The sequence below is a fragment of the Chiloscyllium plagiosum genome, unplaced genomic scaffold (genome assembly GCF_037043375.1).
Source record: "Chiloscyllium plagiosum isolate Xiang-an unplaced genomic scaffold, Cpla_swu_hap1 HiC_scaffold_29, whole genome shotgun sequence".
Lineage (NCBI taxonomy): Eukaryota > Metazoa > Chordata > Chondrichthyes > Orectolobiformes > Hemiscylliidae > Chiloscyllium > Chiloscyllium plagiosum.
In genome coordinates, this window is record NW_028270167.1 from 3,521,662 (window position 1) to 3,541,408 (window position 19,747).

The window sequence follows — 19,747 nt, forward strand, 5'->3', positions numbered from 1 at the left end:
CTCACATACACAGACACTCTCACACACAGACACACTCACACATACTCACATACACACTCACACTCAAACACATACACACTCACATAAACACACACTTATACACACATACTCACACACACACATACACACTCATGCACATACACATTCACTCACACACACACTCATACAATTACACTCACACACACTCACTCACACATACACACACATTCATACACACATACACATACACACAAATATACACACATACACATGCACTCACACACATACACATACACACACTCGTACACATACACTGACACACACACTCATACACTCACACACATGCACACATTCATACACATACACTCAGACACAGACACATACACATACACTCACACACGCACACTCACACGCACATACACACACACTCACACATATACACTCACACACACACACCTGTACACATACACTCACACACACACGCCTGTACACATACACTCACACACTCATACACACACACATATACAGACTCACATACATACAGATACACCCCCTCACTCACACACACACTCTCTCACCTGCACAGTCACACAGACACTCTCTCATGCACACTCACAGACACACACTCACACACGTAGACACACAGACACACTCTCTCTCACACACACACTCACACACATAGACACACTCTCTCTCACATACACACACATAGACACACAGACACATTCTCTCTCACACACCCTCTCTCACTCATACACACTTACAGACACACTCTGTCACACACTTACACACACACACAAAGACACACAGTCACACATCATACACACACACACTCACGCACACACACACACTCACGCACACACTCACACACTCACTCACACACTCACACACACACTCAAACACACACTCACACTCACACTCAGACTCACACACACACACACTCACTCACACTCACACACTTTCACACTCAAACACATACACACACTCACATACACACACATTCACACACACACTCACACTCACCCATACACTCACACTCAAACACACTCGCACACACACTCTCACACACACACTTACATTCAAACACTACTCACACACTCACACTCAAACACATACACACTCTTTCACACACTCACACACACTCACATACACACACATACTCATACACATACACACACAAAAACACTCATACACATACACATTCACTCACATACACAGACACTCACACACAGACACACTCACACACACTCACATACACACACACTCAAACACATACACACTCACATAAACACACACTCATACACACATACACACACATACACACTCATGCACATACACATTCACTCACACACACACATACAATTACACTCACACACACTCACTCACACATACACATACATTCATACACACATACACATACACACAAATATACACACATACACATGCACTCACACACATACACACACACTCATACACACACTCGTACACATACACTGACACACACACTCATACACTCACACACATGCACACATTCATACACATACACTCAGACACAGACACACACACATACACACACACGCACACTCACACACACATACACACACACTCACACATATACACACACACACACACACCTGTACACATACACTCATACACACACATATACACAGACTCACATACATACAGACACACCCCCTCACTCACACACACACTCTCTCACCTGCACAGTCACACAGACACTCTCTCATGCACACTCACAGACACACACTCACACACGTAGACACACAAACACATTCTCTCTCTCACACACACTCTCTCACTCATACACACTTACAGACACACTCTGTCACACACTTACACACACACAAAAACACACAGTCATACATCATACACACACACATACACACACACACACACACACACACACATAGGGTCATCAAACAGGCTCAGGGATGCACAATGGCATACAATTCACTTATACAAGAAAAAACTTGAAAAGTAACTCAAATAAATACAAACACACAGGGACACACAAAGGCAGATACATTAACTTTGAAAGTAGTGACGGGTTATGAACTTTTCAGTTGGATTTCCCTGGGGGGTGGGGGTGTGGGTGGGGGTTGGTCTCCACTGCACTGTCTCTCAGCCCCCCTGGGGTGCAGGAGGCTTCACATGATGAGAGGGGCTGCACTGAGCCTGCAGTAACACCTTCACCTGATCTGCTCACACACACAGGGAACCTTCCTCCATCTCTCAGGCAGAAGGCACCTTCCCTCAGCACTCCCACAGTCTGAGCCAGCAGCCGGGGGGCAGCAGCAGGAGGTGGAACGGCAGATTGCCGACATCTGGTGAAAACAGAAGCTGAATGCACAAACAGGCTCAATCTCACCAATCACCTCCCACAGAAGAAAGGCAACTGGTACATAGCCCTGTACACAGGGAGCGTTCACCTCTGGACCCACAGTGTCATTGCCAGCAGGTCTTGGTATTCACCTCTGCAGACCCAGAGCATGGTCCCATGAAGCTGACAGCCCAGAGGTTACTGGAGACTCCATCCACATCTTTGTGGAACATTGACACTGGGGCGTGGAGAAGGTTCAAGTTTGTACATTAACCAGTGACAGCCCAAACCAAACTGAGATTGTCTCACTTTCCACCAGCACAGCTGACAGCTGGAGAACGGGAGGGTGGGCTAGTGACGGATGGTGAAAGAGGCAGGTGGGATGGCGGGGATTTATCCCATGTTATTATCCCATCTGCATCTCTCCCATCAGCTTGTGTGAGATTCCAGCCACGTACATAAAGAGTACGACAGATCTCAACACCCACTGTGTAGCTCTCAGTTGGTTCAACAACTACTTGCATTTATATAGTGCACTTAATGCAGGAACACTCCCCAAGGTGCATCACAACTGGGCAGTGGAAGGAGATAACTAAGACAGGGGGCCGAAGATTTGGTCCACTTGGTGGTAGAGCTGGGGGAGGGAATTAAGGGGTTTCCTGATGAAGGGGACAGAGGTGCAGATTTTTGGGGAGGATTTGAGCGGTGTGGGGATATGGGCAGCTGGAGATACGGCACTGGTGAGGCTATGAGTGATTCGGGATTCGTGATGAAGGTGGAGACGTTGGGCTTTGGGGAGGGGGGGGGGGGGCAGGGGATAAGGACAGTGTACAGAGGAAAAGCCAAGTGAGAACAGAAGGGGAGGGAGCAGGAGAGTGCAGGTGGGAGTGGGGGAGGACAGAGTGGAGGGTTGAGTGACGTTAGCAGCTGACTTTGTGTGAACAAACACATGACCAACGGACAGCGTTGAGCTTTCTCCTGTGTCCCTGGGAAATCTCATCTCAGGTCGTTACTCTGCAGACTGACAGCAACAGCATTACCAGGCGGATGGCCAGAGTTAACGACCTGTGCTAGCTGCAGCCCCAGCAAAGTGCAGCTTTGTTCCCTCTCGATGTGTAACCCAATCTCAGCTACAAGGGCTGAGGCTGACTGTTGTGGCTGCTCTTTCCAAGTGGGAGTAGATTTGGAATTGATTAGCTGTTTCTCCCAAAGTGCACGAGGTGCTCCCAGGCTGACAGGGCGATATTGTACAGCCAACAGCTGTTTGTGGTACTTTCAGCATGGAGTCACAGTGAAAGAGTCAGTCACTGGGACACAAGCAGCAGTGATCCCTCCCCTTCACTGTCCTGACTGCTCTCAGCACCAGCCGTGCCCAATGGACCAAAACAATCCAGTGTTCAGGACGAGGGAACACGAGGACCGAGGACAGCACTTCGCCATTCGGAGCCGTGACCTCGGTATATCACTCAACAGGAACGGGGCCAGTCTTTGACCACGACGCTCCTTTCCCATCAGATAACCACGTCCCTCAATTATCTCAGTCCCGAGGAACTTACTGATTGCTGGGGTTGGTCCAGTGAGACAGCACCCACAACATTCTGGGAGACACAGATTTCCAAACATTCAACACAGCAGAGCCGAAAACATTCACCACCACCCAGACAACACACAGCACCCACATCCAGGATCTCCATACGGGGTGGGGGGGGGGGGGTCAGTACGTGTATGTGTGTGGGGGGGTCAGTGTGGGTGTGGGGGGGGGTCAGTGTGGGTGTGTGGGGGGTCAGTGTGTGTGTGTGGGGGGGTCAGTGTGGGTGTGGGGGGGGGTCGGTGTGTGTGTGCTGGGGGGGTCAGAGTGTGGGTGGGGGGGTCAGTGTGTGTGTGTGGGGGGTCAGTGTGTGTGTGTGGGGGGGTCAGTGTGGGTGTGGGGGGGGGTCAGTGTGTGTGTGCTGGGGGGGTCAGAGTGTGGGTGGGGGGGTCAGTGTGTGTGTGTGGGGGGGTCAGTGTGGGTGTGCGGGGGTCAGTATGTGTGGGTGGGGGGGTCAGAGTGTTTGTGGCTGGGGGTGTCAGTATGTGTGGGTGGGGGGGTCAGTGTGTGTGTGTGGCTTGGGGGGTCAGTGTGTGTGGGTGGGGGGTTCAGTATGTGTGGGTGGGTGGGTCAGTGTGTGTGTGGGTGGGGGGTCAGTATGTGTGGGTGGGGGGGTCAGTGTGTGTGTGAGGGGGGCTCAGTATGTGCATGTGGGAGGGTTAGTGCGTGTGGGGGGTCAGTGTGTGTGTGCGTGGGGAGGTCAATGTGTGTGGGGGGGTCAGTGTGTGTGGGGGGGGTCAGTGTGTGTGTGCTGGGGGGGTCAGAGTGTGGGTGGGGGGGTCAGTGTATGTGTGTGGGGGGTTAGTGTGTGTGTGTGGAGGGGGGTCAGTGTGTGTGTGGGCGGGTCAGTGTGTATGTGGGGGGTTAGTGTGTGTGTGTGGCTGGGGGGGTCAGTGTGTGTGTGTGGGGGTTCAGTATGTGTGGGTGGGGGGTTCAGTGTGTGTGTGGGGGGGTCAGTATGTGTGGGTGGGGGGGTCAGTGTGTGTGCGAGGGGGGCTCAGTATGTGCGTGTGGTGGGGTTAGTGCATGTGTGTGGGGGGTTAGTGTGTGTGGGGGGTCAGTGTGTGTGGGGGGGTCAGTGTGTGTGTGCTGGGGGGGTCAGAGTGTGGGTGGGGGGGTCAGTGTGTGTGTGGGGGGATCAGTGTGTATGTGAGGGGTTAGTGTGTGTGTGCATGGGGGGTCAGTGTGTGCGTGTGAGGGTGTCAATGACTGTGTGCGTGTGGGAGTGAGTGTGTGGGTGGGGGTGCCAGTATGTGTGGTTGGGGGGGTTAGTGTGTGTGTGTGGGGGGGGTTCAGTGTGTGTATGGGGGGGTCAGTATGTGTGGGTGGGGGGGTCACTGTGTGTGTGTGGGCGGTCAGTATGTGTGGGTGGGGGGGGTCAGTGTGTGCGTGGGTGGGGGGGGTCAGTGTGTGTGTGGGTGGGGGGTTCAGTGTGCGTGTGGGTGGGGTCAGTATGTGTGGGTGGGGGGGTCAGTGTGTGTGCGAGGGGGGCTCAGTATGTGCGTGTGGGGGGGTTAGTGCGTGTGTTGGGGGGGTTAGTCTGTGTGGGGGGTCAGTGTGTGTGGGGGGGTCAGTGTGTGTGTGCTGGGGGGGTCAGAGTGTGGGTGGGGGGGTCAGTGTGTGTGTGGGGGGATCAGTGTGTATGTGAGGGGTTAGTGTGTGTGTGCATGGGGGGTCAGTGTGTGCGTGTGAGGGTGTCAATGACTGTGTGCGTGTGGGGGAGTTAGTGTGAGTGTGTGGGTGGGGGTGTCAGTATGTGTGGTTGGGGGGGTTAGTGTGTGTGTGTGGGGGGGGTTCAGTGTGTGTGTGTGGGGGGGTCAGTATGTGTGGGTGGGGGGGTCACTGTGTGCGTGTGGGCGGTCAGTATGTGTGGGTGGGGGGGTCAGTGTGTGTGTGGGTGGGGGGTTCAGTGTGTGTGTGGGTGGGGTCAGTATGTGTGGGTGGGGGGGTCAGTGTGTGTGCGAGGGGGGGCTCAGTATGTGCGTGTTGGGGGGTTAGTGCGTGTGTTGGGGGGGTTAGTCTGTGTGGGGGGTCAGTGTGTGTGTGTGAGTGGGGGGGTCAGTGTGTGTGCGTGGGGGGGGTCAGTGTGTGTGTGGGGGGGTCAGTGTGTGTGTGCTGGGGAGTCAGAGTGTGGGTGGGGGGGTCAGTGTGTGTGTGTGTGGGGGGGGTCAGTGTGTGTGTGCGTGGGGGGGTCAGTGTGTGTGGGGGGGTCAGTGTGTATGTGGGGGGTTAGTGTGTGTGTGTGCATGGGGGTCAGTGTGTGCGTGTGGGGAGTGTTAGTGTGTGTGTGGGGCGTCAGTGTGTGTGTGGGGGTGTCAATGATTGTGTGCGTGTGGGGGAGTTAGTGTGAGTGTGTGGGTGGGGGGGTCAGTATGTGTGGGTGGGAGGGTCAGTGTGTGTGTGGGTGGCGGGTTCAGTGTGTGTGTGTGGGGGGTCAGTATGTGTGGGTGGGGGGGTCAGTGTGTGTGTGAGGGGGGCTCAGTATGTGCGTGTGGGGGGGTTAGTGCATGTGTGAGGGGTTAGTGTGTGTGGGGGGTCAGTGTGTGTGCGTGGGGGGGGTCAGTGTGTGTGTGTGGGGGGTCAGTGTGTGTGTGCTGGGGGGTCAGAGTGTGGGTGGGGGGGTCAGTGTGTGTGTGCGTGGGGGGGTCAGTGTGTGTGGGGGGGGTCAGTGTGTATGTGGGGGGTTAGTGTGTGTGTGCATGGGGGTCAGTGTGTGCGTGTGGGGAGTGTTAGTGTGTGTGGGGGGCGTCAGTGTGTGTGTGTGGGGGTGTCAATGATTGTGTGTGGGTGGGGGGTCAGTATGTGTGGGTGGGAGGGTCAGTGTGTGTGTGGGTGGGGTGTCATTATGTGTGGGTGGGGGGATCAGTGTGTGTGTGGGTGGCGGGTTCAGTGTGTGTGTGTGTGGGGGGTCAGTATGTGTGGGTGGGGGGGTCAGTGTGTGTGCGAGGGGGGCTCAGTATGTGCGTGTGGGGGGGTTAGTGCATGTGTGGGGGGTTAGTGTGTGTGGGGGGTCAGTGTGTGTGCGCGTGTGGGGGGGTCAGTATGTGTGTGCCTGGGGGGGTCAGTGTGTGTGCTGGGGGGTTAGTGTGTGTGTGCTGGGGGTTCAGAGTGTGGGTGGGGGTGGTCAGTGTGTGTGTGGGGGGGGTCAGTGTGTGTGTGTGTGTGGGGGGGTCAGTGTGTGTGTGCGTGGGGGGGGTCAGTGTGTGTGTGGGGGGGGTCAGTGTGTATGTGGGGGGTTAGTGTGTGTGTGCATGGGGGGTCAGTGTGTGCATGTGGGGAGTGTTAGTGTGTGTGTGGGGGGTCAGTGTGTGTGTGTGGGGGTGTCAATGATTGTGTGCGTGTGGGGGAGTTAGTGTGAGTGTGTGGGTGGGGGGGTCAGTGTGTGTGTGTGTGGGGGTCAGTGTGTGTGTGTGCGTGTGGGGGGGTCAGTGTGTGTGTGGGGGGGTTAGTGTATGTGCGTGTGGGGGAGGTCAGTGTGTGTGCGTGTGGGGGGGTCATCGTGTATATGTGTGTGGGGGTCAGTGTGTGTGTGGGGGGGGCTAGTGTATTTGTGTGTGGGAGGAGTCAGTGCGTGAGTAGGTGAGGGGGTCAGTGTGTGTGTTTGGGGGGGTCAGTGTGTGTGTGGGGGGTCAGTGTGTGTGTGTGTGTGGGGGGGTCAGTGTGTGTGGGGGGGGTCAGTGTGTGTGTCGGTGGGGTGTCAGTGTGTGTGGGGGGGCAGTGTGTGTGGGGGGTCAGTGTGTGTGTGTGTGTGGGGGTGGGTCAGAGTGTGTTTGGGGCGGGTCAGTGTGTGTGGGTGGGCGGGTCAGTGTGTGTGGGGGGGGTCAGTGTGTGTGTGTGTGGGGGTGGGTCAGAGTGTGTTTGGGGCGGGTCAGTGTGTGTGGGTGGGCGGGTCAGTGTGTGTGTGGGGGGTCAGTGTGTGGTGGATCAGTGTGTGTGGGGGGGTCAGTGTGTGCGTGGGGTGGGGTCAGTGTGTGTGGGGGGGGTCAGTGTGTGTGGGTGGGCGGGTCAGTGTGTGTGGGGGATCAGTGTGTGTGGGGGGGTCAGTGTGTGCGTGGGGAGGGGGTCAGTGTGTGTGGGGGGGGGTCAGTGTGTGTGTGTGGGGGTCAGAGTGTGTGTGAGGTTGGTCAGTGAGTGTGTGTGTGGGGGGGTCAGTGTATGTGTGTTGGGTCGGTTAGTGTGTGTGCGAGGGGGGGTCAGTATGTGCCTGTGGGCGGCGTCAGTGTGCGTCTGGGGGTCCGTGTGTGTGGGGGGGGTTAGTGTGTGCGTGGGGGGTCACTGTGTGTGTGGGTGAGGGGGTCAGTGTATGTGTGACTAGGGCTGTCAGTATGTGTTGGTGGGGGGGTCAGTGTGGACGTGGTAGGGGGGGTCAGTGTGTGTCTGTGGGGGGATCAGTGTGTGTGTGGGGGTTTTTGTGTGTGTGGGGGGTCAGTGTGTGTGTGGGGGAGGTCACTGTGTGTGCGTGTGGGGGGGTCAGTGTGTGTGTGGGGGTTTTTGTGTGTGTGGGGGGTCAGTGTGTGTGTGGGGGAGGTCACTGTGTGTGCGTGTGGGGGGGTCAGTGTGTGAGTAGGTGAGATGGTCAGTGTGTGTGTTTGGGGGGGTCAGTGTGTATGTGGGGGTCAGTGTGTGTGTGTGGGGGGTCAGTGTGTGTGGGGGGCTGTGTGTGGGGGGGGGGTCAGTGTGTGTGTGTGTGGGGGTGGGTAAGAGTGTGTTTGGGGCGGGTCAGTGTGTGTGGGGTGGTCAGTGTGTGTGGGGGGGTCAGTGTGTGTGGGGTGGTCAGTGTGTGGGGGATCAGTGTGTGTGGGTGGTCAGTGTGTGCGTGGGGAGGGGGTCAGTGTGTGTGTGGGGGGGTCAGTGTGTGTGGGGGGGGTCAGTGTGTGTGTGGGGGGGTCAGAGTGTGTGTGAGGTTGGTCAGTGAGTGTGTGTGTGGGGGGGTCTGTGTGTGTGTGTGGGGGGGTCAGTGTGTGTGTGGAGGGGTCAGTGTGTGTGTGTGGGGCGTCAGTGTGCGTCTGGGGGTCAGTGTGTGTGTGTGGGGCGTCAGTGTGCGTGTGGGAGGGTTGTGTGTTTGAGGGGGATCAGTGTGTGTGTGTGTGGGGGGGTCAGAGTGTGTTTTTTTGGGGGGGATCAGTATGTGTGTGTGTGTGTGCGTGGGGGGGTCAGTATGTGTGTGTTTGTGGGGGGGTCAGTGTGTGTGCATGGGGGGGTTATTGTGTTTGTGTGCATGGGGGGGTCTGTGTGTGTGTGGGAGGGGGTCAGTGTGTGTGTGGGGGGTCAGTGTGTGTGTGGGGTCAGTGTGTGTGTGTGTGTGTGTGTGGGGCCAGTGTGTGTGTGGGGGGGTCAGTGTGTGTGTGTGAGGGGGGTCAGTGTGTGTGTGGGGTCAATGTGTGTGTGGGGGGGGGGTCGATGTGTTTGTGAGGGGGGTCGGTGTGTGTGTGTGGGGGGTTCAGGGTGTGTGTATGGGGGGGTCAGTGCGTGTGGGGGGTGTCAGTGTGAATGCGGGGGGTCAGTGTGTGTGGGGGGGGTCAGTGTGTGTGCATGGGGCGGTTAGTATGTGTGTGCGTGGGTGGGGTCTGTGTGTGTGTGGGGGGTCAGTGTGTGTGTGTGTGGGGGGGGTCATTGTGTGTGCGTGGGGTGGGTTAGTGTGTGTGTGTGGCGGGGGGGCCAGTGTGTGTGTGTGTGTGTGTGTGGGGTCAGTGTGTGTTTGTGGGGTTGGTCAGTGTGTGTACATTGGGGGGTTAGTGTGTGTGTGCTTGGGGGGGTCGATATGTGTGTGGTGGGTTAGTGTGTGTGTGGGTGTGTGTGTGTGGGGAGTCAGTGTTTCAGTGGGGGTGTCAGCGTGTGTGTGGGTGTGGGGTGGTCAGTGTGTGTGGGGGGGTCAGTGTGTGTGTGTGTGTGGGGGTCAGTGTGTGTGTGTGTGGGGGGGTCAGTGTGTGTGGGGGGGTTTTTGTGTGTGTGGGGGGTCAGTGTGTGTGTGTGTGGGGGGGTCAGTGTGTGTGCGTGGGGGGGTCAGTGTGTGTGTGGGGGTTTTTGTGTGTGTGGGGGGTCAGTGCGTGTGTGGGGGAGGTCACTGTGTGTGCGTGTGGGGGGGTCAGTGTGTGTATGTGTGGGGGGGTCAGTGTGTGTGCGTGGGGGGGTCAGTGTGTGTGCGTGCGAGGGTCAGTGTGTGTGTGGGGGAGGGGTCAGTGTGTGTGCGTGGGAGGGTCAGTGTGTGTGTGGGGGAGGTCACTGTGTGTGCGTGTGGGGGGGTCAGTGTGTGTGTGTGGGGGGGTCAGTGTGTGTGCGTGGGGGGGTCAGTGTGTGTGCGTGGGAGGGTCAGTGTGTGTGTGTGGGAGGTCACTGTGTGTGCGTGTGGGGGGGTCAGTGTATGTGTGTGTGGTGGGTCAGTGTGTGTGTGTGGGGGGGTCAGTGTGTGTGCGTGGGGGGGTCAGTGTGTGTGGGGGTTTTTGTGTGTGTGGGGGGGTCAGTGTGTGTGCGTGGGGGTGTCAGTGTGTGTGCGTGGGGGGGGTCAGTGTGTGTGTGTGGGAGGGGTCAGTGTGTGTAGGTGAGGGGGTCAGTGTGTGTGTTTGGGGGGGTCAGTGTGTGTGTGGGGGGTGTCACTGTGTGTGTGGGTGGGGGGGTCAGTGTGTGTGTGTGGGGGGGTCAGTGTGTGTGTGGGGGGGGTCAGTGTGTGTGTGCGTGTGGGGGGGGTCAGTGTGTCCATGGGGGGGTTAGTGTACGTGCGTATGGGGGAGGTCAGTGTGTGTGCGTGTGGGGGGGGGGGTCATTGTGTATATGTGTGGGGGCGTCAGTGTGTGTGTGTGGGGGGTTAGTGTATGTGTGTGGGAGGGGTCAGTGTGTGAGTAGGTGAGATGGTCAGTGTGTGTGTTTGGGGGGGTCAGTGTGTGTGTGGGGTTCAGTGTGTGTGTGTGTGTGGGGGGGGTCAGTGTGTGTGTGTGAGGGGTCAGTGTGTGTGTCGGTGGGGTGTCAATGTGTGTGGGGGGCTGTGTGTGGGGGGGGTCAGTGTGTGTGTGTGTGGGGGTGGGTAAGAGTGTGTTTGGGGCGGGTCAGTGTGTGTGGGGTGGTCAGTGTGTGTGGGGGGGGTCAGTGTGTGTGGGGTGGTCAGTGTGTGGGGGATCAGTGTGTGTGGGTGGTCAGTGTGTGCGTGGGGAAGGGGTCAGTGTGTGTGGGGGGGGGTCAGTGTGTGTGGGGGGGGTCAGTGTGTGTGTGGGGGGGTCAGAGTGTGTGTGAGGTTGGTCAGTGAGTGTGTGTGTGGGGGGGTCTGTGTGTGTGTGTGGGGGGGTCAGTGTGTGTGTGGAGGGGTCAGTGTGTGTGTGTGGGGCGTCAGTGTGCGTCTGGGGGTCAGTGTGTGTGTGTGGGGCGTCAGTGTGCGTGTGGGAGGGTTGTGTGTTTGAGGGGGATCAGTGTGTGTGTGTGTGTGGTGGGGGTCAGTGTGTATGGGGTGTGTGTGTGGGGGGGGTCAGAGTGTGTTTTTTTGGGGGGGATCAGTATGTGTGTGTGTGTGTGTGCGTGGGGGGTCAGTCTGTGTGTGTTTGTGGGGGGGTCAGTGTGTGTGCATGGGGGGGTTATTGTGTTTGTGTGCATGGGGGGTCTGTGTGTGTGTGTGTGTGGGAGGGGGTCAGTGTGTGTGTGTGGGGTGTCAGTATGTGTGTGAGGGGGGTCAGTGTGTGTGTGGGGGGTCAGTGTGTGTGTGGGGTCAGTGTGTGTATGAGGGGGGTCAGTGTGTGTGTGTGTGTGTGTGTGGGGCCAGTGTGTGTGTGGGGGGTCAGTGTGTGTGTGTGAGGGGGGTCAGTGTGTGTGTGGGGTCAATGTGTGTGTGGGGGGGGTCGATGTGTTTGTGAGGGGGGTCAGTGTGTGTGTGTGGGGGGTTCAGGGTGTGTGTATGGGGGGGTCAGTGTGTGTGGGGGGTGTCAGTGTGTGTGAGAGGGGTCAGTGTGTGTGTGGGGAGTCAGTGTGTGTGTGCGGGGGGTCAGTGTGTGTGGGGGGGTCAGTGTGTGTGCATGGGGCGGTTAGTATGTGTGTGCGTGGGTGGGGTCTGTGTGTGTGTGGGGGGTCAGTGTGTGTGTGTGAGTGTGGGGGGGGTCAGTGTTTCAGTGGGGGTGTCAGTGTGTGTGTGGGGGGGTCAGTGTGTGTGTGTGGGGGGGGGTCAGTGTGTTTGTGTGGGGAGTCAGTGTGTGTGTGAGGGGGGTCAATGTGTGTGTGGGGGGTTTAGTGTGTGTGTATGGGGGGTCAGTGTGTGTGTGTGGGGGGGTCAGTGTGTGTGTGGGGGGTTTAGTGTGTGTGTATGGGGGGTCAGTGTGTGTGTGTGGGGGGGTCAGTGTGTGTGTGTGGGGGGGTCAATGTGTGTGTGTGTGGGGAGTCAGTGTGTGTGTGTGTGGGGGGGGTCAGTGTGTGTGCATGGGGTGGGTTAGTGTGTGTGTGTGTGTGGCGGGGGGGCCAGTGTATGTGTGTGTGTGGGGTCAGTGTGTGTTTGTGGGGTTGGTCAGTGTGTGTACATTGGGGGGTTAGTGTGTGTGTGCTTGGGGGGGTCGATATGTGTGTGGTGGGTTAGTGTGTGTGTGGGTGTGTGTGTGTGGGGAGTCAGTGTTTCAGTGGGGGTGTCAGCGTGTGTGTGGGTGTGGGGTGGTCAGTGTGTGTGGGGGGGTCAGTGTGTGTGTGTGTGGGGGTCAGTGTGTGTGTGGGGGGGTCAGTGTGTGTGGAGTGTGTGTGTGGGGGGGTGTCTGTGTGTGTGGGGGGGTCAGTGTTTGTGTGGGGGTATCAGTGTGTGTGATGGGGGGGTCAGTGTGTGTGGGGGGGTCAGTGTGTGTGTGGGTGTGTGTATGCGTGTGGGGCGGGTCAGTGTGTGTGGGGGGTTCAGTGTGTGTATGGGTTATGTGTGTGTGGGGGGTCAGTGAGTGTGGGGGCAGTGTTTGTGTGGGGGGATCAGTGTGTGTGGGGGAGTGTTAGTGTGTACGTGGGGGGGGTTAGTGTGTATGTGGGGGGGTCAGTGTGTGTGTGTGGGGGTCAGTATGTATGTGTGTAAGGTGGGTTGTGTGTGGGGGGGGGTCAATGTGTGTGGGGGGTCAGTGTGTGCGTGGGGGGTCAGTGTGTGTGTGTGGGGTCACTGTGTGTGTGGGGGGTCAGTGTGTGTGTGTGGGGGGGGTCAGTGTGTGTAGGGGGGTCAGTGTGTGTGGGGGGTCAGTGTGTACTTGGGGGGGTCAGTGTGTGTGTGGGGGGATCAGTGTGTGTACATGGGATTAGTGTGTGTGCATGGGGGGGTCTGTGTGTGTGTGGGGGGGGTCAGTGTGTGTGTGGAGGGGTCAGTGTGTGTGTGTGTGGGGCGTCAGTGTGTGTGTGGGAGGGTTGTGTGTTTGAGGGGGGTCAGTGTGTGTGTATGTGGGGGGGGTCAGTGTGTGTGTGTGTGGTGGGGGTCAGTGTGTGTGGGGTGTGTGTGTGTGGGGGTCAGAGTGTGTTTTTTGGGGGGATCAGTGTGTGTGTGTGTGTGCGTGGGGGGGTCAGCGTGAGTGTGTCTGAGGGATCAGTGTTTGTGTGGGGGGGTCAGTATGTGTGTGTTTGTGGGGTGTTCAGTGTGTGTGTGAGGGGGTCAGTGTGTGTGCATGGGGGGTTATTGTGTTTGTGTGCATGGGGGGTTCAGTGTGTGTGTGTGTGGGGGGGTCAGTGTGTGTGCGGGGGGTGTCAGTATGTGTGTGAGGGGGGTCAGTGTGTGTGGGGGGGGTCAGTGTGTGTGTGTGGGGTCAGTGTGTGTATGTGGGGGGTCAGTGTGTGTGTGTGTAGGGTCAGTGTGTGTGTGGGGTCAATGTGTGTGTGGGGGGTCGATGTGTTTGTGAGGGGGGTCAGTGTGTGTGTGGGGGGGGTTCAGGGTGTGTGTATGGAGGGGCCAGTGTGTGTGCGGGGGGTCAGTGTGTGTGAGGGGGGTCAGTGTGTGTGTGGGAAGTCAGTGTGTGTGTGGGTGTGTGTATGCGTGTGGGGCGGGTCAGTGTGTGTGGAGGGTTCAGTGTGTGTATGTGTTATGTGTGTGTGGGGGGTCAGTGAGTGTGGGGGGGCAGTGTTTGTGTGGGGGGATCAGTGTGTGTGGGGGAGTGTTAGTGTGTGTGAGGGTGGAGTCAGTGTGTGCGTGGGGGGGTTAGTGTGTGTGTGGGGGGGTCAGTGTGTGTGTGTAGGGGTCAGTATGTGTGTGTGTAAGGTGGGTTGTGTGTGGGGGGGTCAATGTATGTGGGGGGTCAGTGTGTGCGTGGGGGGTCAGTGTGTGTGGGGGGGGTCACTGTGTGTGGGGGGGTCAGTGTGTGTGTGTCTGTGGGGGTGTCAGTGTGTGTGAGGGGGCAGTGTGTGTGTGGGGAGGGGAGTATGTGAGAGGGGTCTGTGTGTGTTTGGGGTGGAGTGTGTGAGTGGTGTCTGTGTGGTGTCAGTGTGTGTGTGGGGGTGTCAGTGTGTGTGTGGGGGTGTCAGTGTGTGTGTGGGGGGGGGTCGGTGTGTGTGTGTGTGGGGTCAGTCAGTGTGTGTGTGGGGGGTGTCAGTTTGTGTGGGGGGGTTCAGTGTGTGTGTGTGGGGGGGGTCTGTGTGTGTGTGGGGTGTCAGTGTGTGTGTGTGTGGGGGGGTCAGTGTGTGTGTGGGGGGGTCGGTGTGTGTGGGGGCGGTCAGTGTGTGTGTGTGTGGGGTCAGTCAGTGTGTGTGTGGGGGGTGTCAGTTTGTGTGGGGGGGGTTCAGTGTGTGTGTGTGGGGGGGGGTCTGTGTGTGTGTGGGGTGTCAGTGTGTGTGTGTGTGTGGGGGGTCAGTGTGTGTAGGGGGGTCAGTGTGTGTGGGGAGTCACTGTGTGTGCGGGGGTCAGTGTGTGTGTGGGGGGTCACTGTGTGTGGGGGGGTCAGTGTGTGTGTGTGTGTGGGGGGTCAGTGTGTGTAGGGGGGTCAGTGTGTGTGAGGGGTCAGTGTGTATGTGGGGGGGTCAGTGTGTGTGTGTAGGGGGTCAGTGTGTGTGTGTGTGGGGGGGGTCAGTGTGTGTGTGGGGGGTGTCAGTATGTGTGTGAGGGGGGTCAGTGTGTGTGGGGGGGGTCAGTGTGTGTGTGTGGGGTCAGTGTGTGTATGTGGGGGGTCAGTGTGTGTGTGTGTAGGGTCAGTGTGTGTGTGGGGTCAATGTGTGTGTGGGGGGTCGATGTGTTTGTGAGGGGGGTCAGTGTGTGTGTGTGGGGGGTTCAGGGTGTGTGTATGGGGGGGCCAGTGTGTGTGTGCGGGGGGTCAGTGTGTGTGAGGGGGGTCAGTGTGTGTGTGGGAAGTCAGTGTGTGTGTGGGTGTGTGTATGCGTGTGGGGCGGGTCAGTGTGTGTGGGGGGTTCAGTGTGTGTATGTGTTATGTGTGTGGGGGGGGTCAGTGAGTGTGGGGGAGCAGTGTTTGTGTGGGGGGATCAGTGTGTGTGGGGGAGTGTTAGTGTGTGTGAGGGTGGAGTCAGTGTGTGCGTGGGGGGGGTTAGTGTGTGTGTGGGGGGGTCAGTGTGTGTGTGTAGGGGTCAGTATGTGTGTGTGTAAGGTGGGTTGTGTGTGGGGGGGTCAATGTGTGTGGGGGGTCAGTGTGTGCGTGGGGGGTCAGTGTGTGTGTGGGGGGTCACTGTGTGTGGGGGGGTCAGTGTGTGTGTGTGGGGGGGTGTCAGTGTGTGTGTGGGGGTGTCAGTGTGTGTGAGGGGGCAGTGTGTGTGTGGGGAGGGGAGTATGTGAGAGGGGTCTGTGTGTGTTTGGGGTGGAGTGTGTGAGTGGTGTCTGTGTGGTGTCAGTGTGTGTGTGGGGGTGTCAGTGTGTGTGTGGGGGGGTCGGTGTGTGTGTGTGGGGGGTCAGTCAGTGTGTGTGTGGGGGGTGTCAGTTTGTGTGGGGGGGTTCAGTGTGTGTGTGTGGGGGGGGTCTGTGTGTGTGTGGGGTGTCAGTGTGTGTGTGTGTGTGGGGGGGTCAGTGTGTGTGTGGGGGGGTCGGTGTGTGTGGGGGCGGTCAGTGTGTGTGTGTGTGTGGGGTCAGTCAGTGTGTGTGTGGGGGGTGTCAGTTTATGTGGGGGGGGTTCAGTGTGTGTGTGTGGGGGGGGTCTGTGTGTGTGTGGGGTGTCAGTGTGTGTGTGTGTGGGGGGGGTCAGTGTGTGTAGGGGGGTCAGTGTGTGTGTGGGGGGTCACTGTGTGTGGGGGGGGTCAGTGTGTGTGTGGGGGGTCACTGTGTGTGGGGGGGGTCAGTGTGTGTGTGTGTGTGGGGGGTCAGTGTGTGTAGGGGGATCAGTGTGTGTGAGGGGTCAGTGTGTATGTGGGGGGGTCAGTGTGTGTGTAGGGGGTCAGTGTGTGTGTGTGTGGGGGGTCAGTGTGCATGTGTGGCGGGGTCAGTGTGTGTGGGGGGGTCAGTGTGCATGTGGGGGGGTCAGTGTGTGTGTGTGTGTGTGTGTGGGGGGGGGTCAGTGTGTGTGGGGTGGTTAAGTGTGTTTGTGTGCATGGGAGAGGTCGGCGTGTGTGTGGGGGGGTCAGTGTGTGTGTGGGGGGGTCAGTGTGTGTGTGTTGGGATTGTGTGTGTGGGAGGGTCAATGTGTTTGTGGTGGCGTTAGTGTCTGTGTGGGGGGGTCAGTGTGTAAGTGTGGGGGAGGTCAGTGTGTGTGTGGGGGGGGTCAGTGTGTGTGTGGGGCTGTGTGTGGGGGGGGGTCAGTGTGTGTGGGGTGGTCAGTGTGTGTGGGGGCGGTCAGTTTGTGTGTGTGGGGGGGTGTCAGTGTGTGTGTGGGGGGGTCGGTGTGTGTGTGTGGGGGTGTCAGTGTGTGTGTGGGGGTGTCAGTGTGTGTGAGGGGCAGTGTGTGTGTGGGGAGGGGAGTATGTGAGAGGGGTCTGTGTGTGTTTGGGGTGGAGTGTGTGAGTGGTGTCTGTGTGGTGTCAGTGTGTGTGTGGGGGTGTCAGTGTGTGTGTGGGGGTGTCAGTGTGTGTGTGGGGGGGTCGGTGTGTGTGTGTGGGGGTGTCAGTGTGTGTGTGGGGGTGTCAGTGTGTGTGTGGGGGGGTCGGTGTGTGTGTGTGGGGGTATCAGTGTGTGTGTGTGTGTGAGTGGTCAGTGTGTGTGTGTGGGGGGGTCGGTGTGTGTGGGGGCGGTCAGTGTGTGTGTGGGGTCAGTCAGTGTGTGTGTGGGGGGTGTCAGTTTGTGTGGGGGGGGTTCAGTGTGTGTGTGTGTGTGTGTGTGTGGGGGTCTGTGTGTGTGTGGGGGTGTCAGTGTGTGTGTGTGTGTGAGTGGTCAGTGTGTGTGTGGGGGGGGTCGGTGTGTGTGGGGGGGTCTGTGTGTGTGTGGGGTCAGTCAGTGTGTGTGTGGGGGGGGTTCAGTGTGTGTGTGTGGGGGGGTCTGTGTGTGTGTGGGGTGTCAGTGTGTGTGTGTGGGGGGGTCAGTGTGTGTGTGGGGGGGGTCAGTGTGTGTGGGGGGGTCAGTGTGTGTGTGTGGAGGGGTCAGTGTGTGGGGTGGTTAAGTGTGTTTGTGTGCATAGCAGAGGTTGGTGTGTGTGGGGGGGTCAGTGTGTGTGTGGGGGGGTCAGTGTGTGTGTGTTGGGATTGTGTGTGTGGGAGGGTCAATGTGTTTGTGGTGGTGTCAGTGTCTGTGTGGGGGGGTCAGTGTGTAAGTGTGGGGGGGGTCAGTGTGTGTGTGGGGGGTCAGTGTGTGCGTGGGGGGTCAGTGTGTGTGTGGGGGGTCTCTGTGTGTGGGGGGGGTCAGTGTGTGTGTGTGTGGGGGGGTCAGTGTGTGTAGGGGGTTCAGTGTGTGTGAGGGGTCAGTGTGTATGTGGGGGGGTCAGTGTGTGTGTGTAGGGGGTCAGTGTGTGTGTGTGTGGGGGGTCAGTGTGCATGTGTGGCGGGGTCAGTGTGTGTGGGGGGGTCAGTGTGCATGTGGGGGGGTCAGTGTGTGTGTGTGTGTGGGGGGGTCAGTGTGTGTGTGGGGTGGTTAAGTGTGTTTGTGTGCATGGGAGAGGTCGGCGTGTGTGTGTGGGGGGTCAGTGTGTGTGTGGGGGGGTCAGTGTGTGTGTGTTGGGATTGTGTGTGTGGGAGGGTCAATGTGTTTGTGGTGGCGTTAGTGTCTGTGTGGGGGGGTCAGTGTGTAAGTGTGGGGGGGGTCAGTGTGTGTGTGGGGGGGTCAGTGTGTGTGTGGGGCTGTGTGTGGGGGGGGTCAGTGTGTGTGGGGTGGTCAGTGTGTGTGGGGGGCGGTCAGTTTGTGTGTGTGGGGGGGTGTCAGTGTGTGTGAAGGGGCAGTGTGTGTGTGGGGAGGGGAGTATGTGAGAGGGGTCTGTGTGTGTTTGGGGTGGAGTGTGTGAGTGGTGTCTGTGTGGTGTCAGTGTGTGTGTGGGGGTGTCAGTGTGTGTGTGGGGGGGTCGGTGTGTGTGTGTGGGGGTGTCAGTGTGTGTGTGGGGGTGTCAGTGTGTGTGAGGGGGCAGTGTGTGTGTGGGGAGGGGAGTATGTGAGAGGGGTCTGTGTGTGTTTGGGGTGGAGTGTGTGAGTGGTGTCTGTGTGGTGTCAGTGTGTGTGTGGGGGTGTCAGTGTGTGTGTGGGGGGGTCGGTGTGTGTGGGGGCGGTCAGTGTGTGTGTGTGTGGGGTCAGTCAGTGTGTGTGTGGGGGGTGTCAGTTTGTGTGGGGGGGGTTCAGTGTGTGTGTGTGTGTGTCAGTGTGTGTGTGTGGGGGGGTCAGTGTGTGTGTGGGGGGATCAGTGTGTGTGTGGGGGGACCAGTGTGTGTGTGGGGGGGTCGGTGTGTGTGGGGGCGGTCAGTGTGTGTGGGGTCAGTCAGTGTGTGTGTGGGGGGTGTCAGTTTGTGTGTGGGGGGGTTCAGTGTGTGTGTGTGGGGGGGGTCTGTGTGTGTGTGGGGTGTCAGTGTGTGTGTGTGTGTGGGGGGGTCAGTGTGTGTGTGGGGGGGTCAGTGTGTGTGGGGGGGGGCAGTGTGTGTGTGTGGAGGGGTCAGTGTGTGTGTGTGGGGTGGTTAAGTGTGTTTGTGTGCATGGGAGAGGTTGGTGTGTGTGGGGGGGTCAGTGTGTGTGTGGGGGGGTCAGTGTGTGTGTGTTGGGATTGTGTGTGTGGGAGGGTCAATGTGTTTGTGGTGGTGTCAGTGTCTGTGTGGGGGGGTCAGTGTGTAAGTGTGGTGGGGGGGTCAGTGTGTGTGTGGGGGGGTCAGTGTGTGTGTGGGGCTGTGTGTGTGGGGGGGTCAGTGTGTGTGGGGTGGTCAGTGTGTGTGGGGGGCGGTCAGTTTGTGTGTGTGTGGGGGGGTGTCAGTGTGTGTGAGGGGCAGTGTGTGTGTGGGGAGGGGAGTATGTGAGAGGGGTCTGTGTGTGTTTGGGGTGGAGTGTGTGAGTGGTGTCTGTGTGGTGTCAGTGTGTGTGTGGGGGTGTCAGTGTGTGTGTGGGGGTGTCAGTGTGTGTGTGGGGGGGTCGGTGTGTGTGGGGGCGGTCAGTGTGTGTGTGTGTGGGGTCAGTCAGTGTGTGTGTGGGGGGTGTCAGTTTGTGTGGGGGGGGTTCAGTGTGTGTGTGTGTGGGGGGGGGGTCCGTGTGTGTGTGGGGTGTCAGTGTGTGTGTGTGTGGGGGGGGGTCAGTGTGTGTGTGTGGGGGGGTCAGTGTGTGTGTGTGGAGGGGTCAGTGTGTGTGTGTGGGGGGGTCAGTGTGTGTGTGGGGGGTCAGTATGTGCGTGGGGGGGTCAGTGTGTGTGTGTGTGGGGGGGTCAGTGCGTGTGTGTGGGGGGGTCAGTGTGTGTGTGGGGGGTCAGTGTGTGTGTGTGGAGGGGTCAGTGTGTGTGTGTGTGGGGGGTCAGTATGTGCGTGGGGGGGTCAGTGTGTGTGCGTGTGGGGGGGTCAGTGTGTGTGTGTGGGGGGGGTCTGTGTGTGTGTGGGGTGTCA

The 19,747-nt window shown here is 58.5% G+C and overlaps 1 protein-coding gene across 3 annotated transcripts in view; it reads right to left on the minus strand.

The window, feature by feature from the left end:
• The window catches only part of nectin1b (nectin cell adhesion molecule 1b), a 557,504-nt gene that overhangs the window by 149,935 nt on the left and 387,822 nt on the right, over window positions 1-19,747 (minus strand). The window lies entirely within an intron of this gene.